The sequence below is a fragment of the Pimephales promelas genome, chromosome 6 (genome assembly GCF_988280905.1).
Source record: "Pimephales promelas chromosome 6, fPimPro1.hap1.1, whole genome shotgun sequence".
In the NCBI taxonomy this organism is placed as follows: domain Eukaryota; kingdom Metazoa; phylum Chordata; class Actinopteri; order Cypriniformes; family Leuciscidae; genus Pimephales; species Pimephales promelas.
In genome coordinates this window covers 26,392,257-26,404,262 of record NC_142774.1, presented here as the reverse complement: position 1 = coordinate 26,404,262, position 12,006 = coordinate 26,392,257, and positions in this window count along the sequence as shown.

Genomic DNA, 12,006 nt, shown 5'->3' with positions numbered 1-12,006 from the left:
GCAGGGAAGGACAGAGCTTAGGCCAGGGAAGTCACTGCTGTTACTACAGGACCAATGGGAAAGTGTTCCCTGTACATTGGAAGGAAGAGACGCTGTGGATGCCACATCTAACCCGGAGGGAGGTAATGTGGAGAATACACATATGAACTGGGTGACACTAGGTGTCACTGGGGTGGCTCCAGCCTATGATGGGGGGAGACTAACCGGACAATGATGGCAGGGAGCCAGATCATGGAGGAGAACAGATATGGGATCACCGTAGGGACCGCAACATATGGACCCAGCCTAAAACAAGTTCTACACTCGCTTACAAGTGGTAGGCCTAAAACAAGATGTTTCGCACATCCAGTGTCGGAGGGGTGTGGAGGAACTCAACAGGGTTTGGTTTAAGGAACCTCAAGGAGTAGAAGGCGCACATATCCAGTTCAAAGGAGGGGAATGACGCAGAAAGCCGACACTTGAACTGAGCTCATGGTGAAACTGGCTTCAGGAGAAGGGAGCCCACGGAAGCAGCGGTTTAAACTAGGTGTCGTCCAGCCCCCAACTCTAGAAATCTGTCAGCAAAGCACTCTGTCAACCCCCAGGCCGAGCACACACTCATTATAGAGGAGCTCTATAACACCTAAGAGGACATGAGCTTCTCAGAATTGTTCACCGAATTGAAGGCAGCCACCATCAGTGGGCCAACTTTGCTTGGAAACAGCCTTCTCTCTCTGTTGAATCTAAGATAAGAGCTGGTCTGAGGTCTAAGGCTTGTGTTCTGTACACATCAAACAGCTACGAAGCAGACGGACAGAGAAAGTCAGGGCTGGGTCTGCCACCTCCTGGGCAGCGCTTGCAGGCTCGCCACATGATCCTATAACGGGAGAGGTTGGAACCTTGGGCACAATCCAGGCCGGGGTTTCAGCTCGTGAGAGTAGCCGGCGTGAACTCCAGGCACAATTTGTTGACCGAAAGCGAGCAAGTCCCTACCCTCTAGTAGAGACCATTCGAACAGGAGAACTGTATACACAGAATTTTTAACTCAGGGGCGGTCTCTACAGTGCAATTGCACCAGAGATAAGGCCCAAGAGGATAAAGAGGGGAGCAAGGTTACATTTCCCTTAGCTCCCTCAGGACCTGATGATCAGGACGTACTTTCCATGCGTCTGCATCACGATGTGTGCCAAGACGGTGGTAACATCACTTTGAGAGTGAAGGAGCAGCCTACTCCACTCAACTTGCAGGAAATAGAGCACTGAAATGATCGAAAACTTTCAGGATCTCCTCACGGAGAGAAGACTCACTCAACGAATAGGTTTCACTTCTAAAGCATATAAGCACACTACCTCTTTCCTTAGGGGGTGCTCGCAGAAGTGATGGTAACTACCACATGTTGCTGTGATAGCCACCTGAACCTCCACATCCCATGTAGGAGCGGCCCGGTATCTCCTGGGGTCAGAATGCGGGTGCCATTACACCCCGTCCCTGAAAATGTGTTCAGGGGAAGTAAGGAAGGCTGTCGATGGAAGCAAGGTCTGGTTGGGCCAAAAAGGGGCAACTATCAAGACCTGCTCCAATCCTGACCTGGCACAGTAGGTGGCAGAGACAGGAGCACTGCTCAACACTACATGTGGAGATCACTGAGCTTCAGGACCATTTCTGCTCAACACTTGATTGCGATTAACTTCACTGAGTTTCAGGAGCATTTCTATTCAACATGTGAGTGTGATGAAATCACTGAATTTGAGCAGGTGCCAGGCGACAATGAATCGCAGATGCTTTTTTAGGAGGCTCAACAGGGAACACATTTCTGCAGAGCCAGTGTCTGTCCAAGGGTTGTCCGCTCAGACAGAAATAACAACTGGCAGAGGGAGGACTCCAGAGAAACAGATGTTACTGTGAGGCCCCGAGAAAGTCCCTGCCCAGCTGGACCGCCAGGGGATGGAGTCTCTACTCTCCCTGACCAAATCTGTTGTGAGCCTTGTTGGCAGCAAGAAGAATAGTGGAATGAAGCATCCTCAGAAGCTTCTGACTCCAAGGAGGAGGTGACGGGCAAGTTGTGAGATGCGAGGGAAGCATAGCGCAGAGGTTCGCGATCAGACCAGTACCAGCTCGCTGAGCAACAATGTCTCAAAACGAAGGGAACTGCAACAACTCGAGGCATGGGTGCCAATTCAGTCGGAAGTCGCCCAGGCCTCCGTTAAAGCATGCCCTTTATACATGGCCCCTCATATGGTGTTGGCTGGGGTGAACTGTTGTTACACAGGGCGTGCCACTCTGCCACGGTCACCTCAGGACTCGATCATGAAGCTAGTGCTGAAGCGGACTTCACATGGAGGAAGTCAAGCGGCTGCGTCTGCCATATTTTTGCCCCAGGAGCCTCTGAAAGTTCTTTCAGTGGGACCCTTTCTCAGTTCTAAATAGCACCAACCGAACACACTCTTTCTTGAAGATGTGTTGGACCGAGTCCTTCTCCAAACTAAAAAGGAGATTCTCAGCTGGAGGGTGAGATTACTCTCTTCCAGGCGACCTGAAGACCCAACTGACTATGGAGCACTCGAAGGGTAGGACCTTGTACTGATACTTCGCACGCAAGAACACAGAATTAACTGTGGAGCGTAAAGGGCCCATTTCAGTTGACAGTGGTCCAAGATGGCCATAACCTTCCACTCTAAGTTACAATGAAATACAGGTTTATAGAAACCGGTTTTCATTTCGGCTGAAGGAAAGGCTACATCGCATTCTTTGCCAGTAGGACTGCGATGTGCGCACACAGGACAGGAGCAATGCTCAACACGTAGGTGTGATGAATATCACTAACGTTAGGTATTCACCCTAATGTTGTTCCAAACCTATATGACTTCCTTCGGTATTTTATATTAGTTATTAGTTGTTGTTGTATTTTCAATACAAAAAACCTTGATGGTCACCAAAATTGTTTGGTTCAAAATATATTTAATATTCAAAGTATCCTATTACATTTCCTAACCTATTTAAAAGTGTATGCTTAACAAACAGAGATAATTAACTACCAATTAACAACTAATTAAAAAATGTAACTGATGTTAAGTGATTAGTTTGTGTCCAAAAGGAACAAGCCAAAAAGATTAAAGATAGAATATGTTTTAATAAAATTTTGGCTAAAGCTACAATAAAACACAGTTGCAATCATTTGACATGATATTTTTAAATACATATTTCTTATATGTAAAAATGTATGAAATTCGAATTTATTGAATGAATTTAGCATAGTCTTTGGTCAGTGCAGGGTTAAAAGCTGTCTTCGGACCAGTTTTGAGATATAACCTTCACCTTCAGCCTTCATAGCTGACAGCAGGTTCTCATTAATGTGCCCATGAGAAAATGAGAGCCAGCTTGCAGCAGTTCAGCATCTTACATCTGTACCTCTCTAACCTATACGTCTCTCTCGTTTCTTTCTTTCTTTCTTTCTTTCTTTCTTTCTTTCTTTCTTTCTTTCTTTCTTTCTTTCTTTCTTTCTTTCTTTCTTTCTTTCTTTCTTTCCTCAATTTTCAACTGTATTACGCATCACTATTTCCATAATACATTTTTTTTTTAAATTAAGATTCTCGTCAGGCCACTGTCATAAATAATTAGAGAACGTAAGCTTTCTCTGCCTGTGACCCCGCAAAGGCTAAATCTGTTTGGAGAATAGATGGATGTACTTTCTGGCAAGACCAATTGGGCCTTTGGTAGTTTAACATCTTCTAGTGCAAGTTCAGTTCTTTAGCATATTTATTTCTTGACATTAAAGTACTTTTTCTTTATCAAATAGGCTGGTCAAATAACAGGAAAGTATGTTGGCTCATACAAACAGTAAAAGCTGCCAGCAGTTGTTACAGGATACATATTTTGTTTCCCAACACAGCAATCATAATGTAACAATTGCATATTTTTCTCATAATTGTTTCTTTGAAATGAATATTCGGTGTTGCTTGTGGTAAAAGAGTCAAAATTTCCAGTAAGATAAATATGTTTTTACTTACTATGAAAGTAAGTTGTGCGGTGATATCTTCAATTGAGATTATCAATAAGGGGAACTTGTTATTTTCCAAAGACCAGAAAAGATACTTGGATGCAGGTCAATGAAATTATACTCTGATTTTTGTTGTTGTCCGGATCTATTCATTTATTCAACATTTCACACATGCTATGACTAGAGATTTTTTGTTAACTTCAATGATTATATTTAATTAAAATAAAAGTAAAATTCTGATATTTTAATATGTGCCATAAATTCAAAATTGTCAGTGTGATACAAATGTCCATGTCATAATGAAGAAAAAAGGCTCATTAAAAGAATAAAAAATAAAATACACATTTATATTATTACAAACATTTTTTTTTTACTCTTTTAATATTATTTTTAGGGGAAAAAAACATACTCACTGATAAGTATTATAACAATTTTGTCTGTCATGGTCTATTAAAAATAGAGCCATTGTGAGCTTGATCATAGAGACCACTGTGGCAATGGTTCTACGATCACCATAGGATTATAGGATGCTTTTTGGTTGCACTTTATTTTACAGTACAATACTTGCAAAGAAAGTATCCAGTAATAAACTACATTAAAGTTATGTTTTTGTGTAGGTTCAGGGTTAGTACCACTCTACGTGTACATGTGGAATGGGATTGTGAAATAAAGTGTTACCAATATTATTTACTTTTACTTTTGACACTACCTGACATAGTCATTACATTTAACCATATTAAATCAACATAGGCCCACATACAAAGATTACTTTTCTAACAAAGTGTAAAGTGTTTGAAACCTTTTCTTTATTGTGAACACTTTTAATTGTTATTCAGGGAATGTGGGGGATTAACTGTGGATGAGGTCTAAAGATTCAGGTCTAAAGATGAGGGCATTAGCACTCATGTGGACTGTGTCTCCCCTGCTGGGAAGGAAAAGGGCAGTTTAGAGAGAGAAATAAGCTGCAGCCCTAACAAGCTTGTTAGTGTCAGTCTCGACTCTGCACAGCTTGAGCTGAAGAATTCAATCACACTGCAAACGTATTAATGTAACTGAAGTTCCATGTAGTCATAGAGATTGTGCTTACATGCAGTAATTCAAAAAGACCCCTCAATAACACATACAGAGAGAACTGAGAGGTAATTGAGTCAGCATGTAACCAATGGCAGTATAGACTGAATGACTAATGTGGGAAGACTTTCTGCATGTGTGTCTGGATATGCGAGTCTGTGTTTTTTGATTTTTTTTTATTTTTTTTTTCTCACAAGCAGGCCTTTGAGATTAATTTTATTGTTCAAGGTTCTAGTCATTTCTTTCGTAAGTTAAATCTGTAAGTCAAAGTCTGGTCCACACTGAGAAAAACAAACAAACACAAAATGTGTTCTTGTTCACTGGTTAGTCAAGTATGAAATTCTTATATGCTTATACTTATATGCTATATGCTCATATTATATTATATTATATTATATTATATTATATTATATTATATTATATTATATTATATTATATTATATTATATTATATTATATTATACTGTTTGATCTTGGCCCACAGATGGATACACAGATTAATATATTTAGCCTCTCTTCAAAACTGGGATTTCAGTATACCAGTTTAAATCACATTATAATAGAAAAACACCAATAGAAAAAGATTAACTTTTACATTTCACTTGTCATTAACATTTCACTTACGATGAACTCTGATTCATCATTAGGTTTTCAACCACCTGGTGGTTATCTGTACATTTTAAGGTAATAGTTCAGGTAGACTGAAAATGTGGTAGTTCAAGTAGACTGGTAAATGAACAGTATTTGTAATAGGTGTGAGTTGTAAAATATACAGGCTCCAATATTACTGAGCCTGTTTGTTTTTTTTACCGTATAGTTCATGGTATTGTTAATGTCACTTTATTGTTTAACACTAACCTAGAATAATAAATGTTGAAATAATATTGTTCATTGTTGTTTAAATGTTTATGATTGCATTAACTAACTAACAAATATATTCAAGGAAAGATTCTCCAAAAATATTTTATCTTTATAAAATGATCTTTGTCAGCTCATATCACAGTGAAATATCCGGAATGTTCAGTGTAAGACATGCCAATGCACAAATGTCTGTGACCTCTCACCTGTGAGACTTCAATGTCATAAAGTGTCTTTGTGGATGACTGTGTTCCCTTAACATCTGTTTTACTTGAGATTTGCTCTTGGTCAGTATATCAGAAATGTCACTTCAAAAAATAATTTTTAACTCACCAGAACATATAAGAGGATAATTAGGAGTTCTCTATTAAAATGAAGAAAGCATGGTAGTTACAGAAAATTATGAACATCTGTTTTCTGGGCTAATACAAGAAAGTATTTCATAGAATAGTCTGGAATAACGAATGTCAAAGTTCAACAAAATCTTCCACTGCATATAGAGTGTTAAATGGGCTGCAATGTGACCCAAGGTGACCCGGGGCATTCCTGAGTATTGTGTTGTGGGTAAATAAAGCCTGGCATCCATAAGAGTTTGCCTGGTGGCAAAAAAGGGTTTACAGGCATCAGCCAAACGACCTGGTGATACATGAGGCAAAACAGACACTCAGTAACCCCCACCTACTGTCTCACACATGTGCACACATCTATTATAATATGACTCTGATGTATTTAAACCAAAGCTACACTACACAAGGCACGCAAAAAGAGTATATTCATCATTGCATGGTCATTTGAAAGATGTATTGTTGAATATATATTTTGTTTGGTTTTGTTGCTGTAGACACTTTTGGGACTGTATTAATCAGATTGATATATGGACAAAGCTTTTAATCTAGATTATATTGTTTTAACAAGTCAAAGTGATTCATATAGAAAAACATCTCAGAAGTGAAGGTAGAAAGATAGAAATCTATGTGGAACCAGCGAGAAAGAAGGAATGCACGCTCTCTGGAACATAAAATAACAGACAAGGTTATGAAAAAAAAAATGTAAAAAATAAATGATTTTCTTCGAAGGGATTGCTTTTACATCTTGGCGATCAAAAAAAAAAAATCGCCTGTAATTTTGCTATCGTGCAAAAACAATTTAAACAAGGATTGCAGGCTATTGGTCCAAACTGTGATGAATTTAGTTGTAGAAGAGTGTGACACGATTCAAAACGGTAATGCTCGCAGTTTCAGAACTTGTGGGCCAGACTGAGCTAGTAAAATAACTTTTGATCTATGGGACATTTTCCTCTAATCTTTTGCAGTGTTTTGTAATCAATGTTCATGCTAAGTGCTAAGGTCACCATTTTCCTCTTCTGTATCACTTTAAGTCAAGTGTTGCGCATAATGAAACTAGCTTTCATCAAGCTGCTGCTGCTGCATGTTGAAGTGTTTGAGTTAAAGTGGCTATTTGATTATTATGACAAGGCATGATGAATGATTTTGCAGTGGCTTGAAGTCCCACAGCATGAAGGCTTCTGGGAGTCAGGGTAATTTCTTTGTTGTTTTTCTTTAGCCAGAAGGCTTTTCCTCTGACTAACTAAACTTGTTACATTTGGGCAGTATGACAAAAAGGAGATTATCATCTTTGGCCCTGTCCCAAATGGCACACTTCATGTGCACTTGCAGTCTTGTGAACTTACAATGGCCGCCATGTGCATTAAAGGAGCATTTCACCCAATTTGAACAATAATCTTTGTTGAAAGTGGATCATATATGTAGTTGAAATGTAAAATCATTTTTAATTTGGTAACCTCTTGACTGAGAAAAGAAAGAAAATAACCGAAGGGTGCATTTGTATAAAAGACTACAACACCCACAATGCACACCCACTCCGCAAGCCACACCCACTAATCCGGAACTGCGTGCACATCAGAGAAATCATTCTTTCGTCAACAAGGCTAACGTTAGCTGCCACCAGAGTTTAAATTCATTTCACGCAAAATTTCTGATTCTGTGGCGAGCAGGACGAGGGACGTGAGAATGGCGCGAGAGGGCGGTGCAAGGCTGGTGGTGTGAGTGATAATGAAAGACAAGAGATGCACCGACCGGTCTCGTATCTCTCACAGAGGAGCGGGAGCATAAACAGCAGATCGAGAGAGAAACAGGCCTGATTTTATGTTGAGTGTGGACATCATTCGTCAGTTAGGGGCTGTTGGCTTATACTTTCGTTTTGTATTTGTTCATTTTACTAAAATGTTTAAATGTTCGACGGTTCCCGCCTCCTTTTTCCCACAACAACAAACCCTGGGCTCCTCGAACGTGACAGGCAGCCGTCTCCGGTTCCTCCATTAGCCTCAGCTGCTTTTCACTATATTCTCGTAAAAGATAGCCACGAACATCGAATTCGAGCAGCAGATTTTCAAAATCCTCTTCTTCTTCCATATCATGTTTAGTTTCTTCTGTCATTGTCATACTTCCTATCTCCACAGCGCTTGTTAGCTTAGCTTCCAAAAACCGCATTGCACATGGATATTGATTTCAAGTCCCACCCATTGATCTGTAAGAGGTATGTAGGGTGAATGGGTCTCACACCCTTGAATAATAATGTGCTAATGTTTGTAGTCTCTGTCATTTCATGAGACTTCCTGCTTATTATGACACAAAATGACACACTTCAATCCTTATTTCTCCCATCTCAGGGGAAAAGAATATGACTGGGTTTCTAAAGATACAAAGCTTAATGCAAATGTGTGAAGTGTCCCTTTAATATGGTGGCCCAGAAGTGCACAACACAACAAAAGTTAAAAAGCAAACAAGTTCACAACACAACTAAATGAATCCACAACACAACGGAAATGCACATGACCACTAGAGGGCTCTCGGAGCAAGGTAAAGTTAGTTTTCCTTGCCATTGTTTTATATAGTCGGTATATAGTCTTAATATATCAATACCACGATTAGTTTTAACAGTATTGTGACCATTGCATATAATACATAAAATATACTTCAAAATTGGCAACATAAATTATATCTGCTCATTTATACTCGAGAATGCTTTGACGCCAGAGTGCATAATCCCTAAGGGAACATTTGGCAATTCCACCAAGTGGTTAGAACATATAATTTACTTTAATATAATTTGATAAATAAAAATAAAAACCATTTGGTGAATTGCAGAATTACAGTAAGGTATTGGCACAATTGGCACAATGTAATAAGTCAGTCTGGTCACTTGAAACCAACCACAAGCTTTGGGACATGAAAAAAAAGGCCTAATGTTTTTATAAAAAAACTCATTGTGTACTGTGCATACAGGGAGCTAATGGCACAATTTCACCTCTTGTAAGTCAGTCTGGTTAATACGAACTACAACCTTTGAAACATGATAAAAGAAAAAAATGGAATGTTATGAAATTTAAAAAATGGAAATGGTATTGGAAAAAAAATCAGCTGTAGTTATTCAGTCTACTATCAATACAATCAAGCTTTGGAATTTGAACATGTCTGTTTTTGAATATTTAAAAGTAATTTTAAAGAATACAAATTATACATTTTAACAATAGAGGAATTGGCAGACGTTCCCTTTTGGGAACATATGCATTCTAGAGTATAAATAAGCAGCAATAATGCACCTAGGTGTTTTTGAATTAATAATACTGTTAAAACTAATTGTGCTGTTGATACAGTATATTTTTTTAAACAGTGGCATGGAACTTATCACGCTCTGCATTTCCATTTTGATGCGGCTTTATTTTGTTGTTGTACATTTCCCGTTGTGTTGCGGCTTATTTCCATTGTGTTGTACGTTGTGACTGTTTCATAAGCTTACCTTCTGCCATGTCCAAATGTACTTGGGAATGCAAAAGGTATATACAACTCCCTTTCGAAGTGGAACTTAAAGGGGTGGTTTACTGCTTTTTTTCTTTGCATGATTGTGTTTATGGGGTGCAATATAACATGGTTTAGGTCGTGGTTTTTATTTTTCATTATTTTCACCTTTATTGTCAGCCACTTTCTCCTCTGTCCTCTGAACGACTGGTTGACTTCCTGAGTCTATGAAACCACTCTCAGAAACAGGAAGTGGGCTCAGATTGGTTAGTTTGGGCCGGTGTGTTGTGAATGGCTAAACTGTAGCTCACGTTGTCCGGAAGGTTAACGCCCATTACCTTTACGGGCGAAACGTGCATGTGCTCCGGTCCAGAGCCGACGGCTCTGCTCCGGTGTTCTGACATTCCATCCTACCCGTCAGATTGTCCTACCAAGTCTTACTGCGCATGCGCACATCAATAATACGTCATTTTTGTCACGCTGAACAACACGCCCATAATATTTTACTACTTGCGCGAGATCTTTTTTCACTATTTATGTCAATTATTACTATACAAAGATATAATAGCAGTAATGAGAACTGTTTACTCTCACATTAAATTGATGAATTGGCGGCGAATTGATTTGATTGTTTGGTGTAAAATATAAACACACACACGATTATACTACTCGTTTATTTCATACTGGTAGGACAATCTGATGAGGCATTTTGCACTGTAAAATCATACTACTCGTTTATTTCATACTGGTAGCACAATCTGATGAGGTATTTTGCAACGTAAAATCATCCTACCGTTTATTTCATAGGACAATCTGAAGAGGTAACTTACTTTTCACTGTAAAATCACCGTAACATAGCCTAATAAGAAAATTCGGCAAAGTTACACTGAAATATTTTATGTACTAGTCACAGACGCGAAGTAAACGCTCAGTAGGATTTTACGACGAGGTAGGATGAACCGATAGATATGGCTATAATTTTGCGCTACGGTAGGAAAATCTGACAAGGTAGGACAGATCGACAGAACACCGGTCCAATGCAGACAGAGCCGCTCTGGTCCAATGAATAGTAAATAATGGTGTCGATACTGCAGTATCAGAGCCAGATTCAGACCCAGAAAGCAGCGACGAAGAGAGTCAAACAGAACCTCCTTAAACACGGCTCTTAAAAAACGTTTTTGAATGGTAATTTGCCTGTATTTTTTTTACTTTATACACGTTTGTTTTACTCTGACTAGCTACTAACGTTATCTACACAAACAGAGTCGGCATTGGTTTACGTTCTTGATCAAATCGAAAATAACGTCATAAAGTATATATATATATACATGAAAAATACATTTAAAACATTAGTAGCCTACTAATACAAAATTCAGGTCCATAATATTTGTACACGTTTGTCGTAGACACAAAATAGCCTAACTAGTGTAGCCTAGTGGCTATAAAGCCAACGCTGACATATGATAAAACTAAACACAAGGCTACGTCTGAAATTATACATGCTGTTATGGAAATTTTTGTACCTAGATCTTAAATAATAATTAAAGTGAAGATCTCGAAAGTCATAAGCATACATGTTTATTTCTTGCAAGAAAGGCAGTTCCCACACAGACAGGGTCTGATATGAGAAGGGCAAAGAGCTTCCCATTTTACAGAGTTTATATACAAAAGATCACCCTCCAAAATGTACCCCCTCCACTTCTCACTTAGTTTCAGTTCCCCTTAATCACACATGTCTCGCTCTTTGTCTTGTGGCTAACGCACCCTAAGTTAGTTGTTGTTACCGGGCAGAATTTTATGTCCGTTTGACCTGGCCTGTCTGTCCAATTTGCAATTTCCCTGACACAGCATTTACTGAAAAGGCACATCTATTGTATAAATCATCTCTGTCTAAAACAAGAAAATATCTATGTTTATAAAACACACAAGCATATGTTCAAAAAGAAAAGATACATAAAAAATAAGATACAATGAAAGATAATATGATTGGTGACATTTACTGCCTCTTCTGTTACTACAGTAGGTAGAGGAGACTTTCTTTAAATGATTACTTCATAGATGTCAGGTTCGAACTTAGTCATCTGTCTGGTTCCATTTCTCATATTTGTTATTTATATACACAATCAGGTGTTTGACACACACACATCTCTAAAGTACAAAATGTCTTAGTGCATTGTCTCAGAGATTTAGCCGATAAATGAGGTCAACTTATAAACCATGGTTAGATTAATATTCAGTTGAAAATTTCCCTTACAATGCAAATACATTTAAAATGATTAAGTCT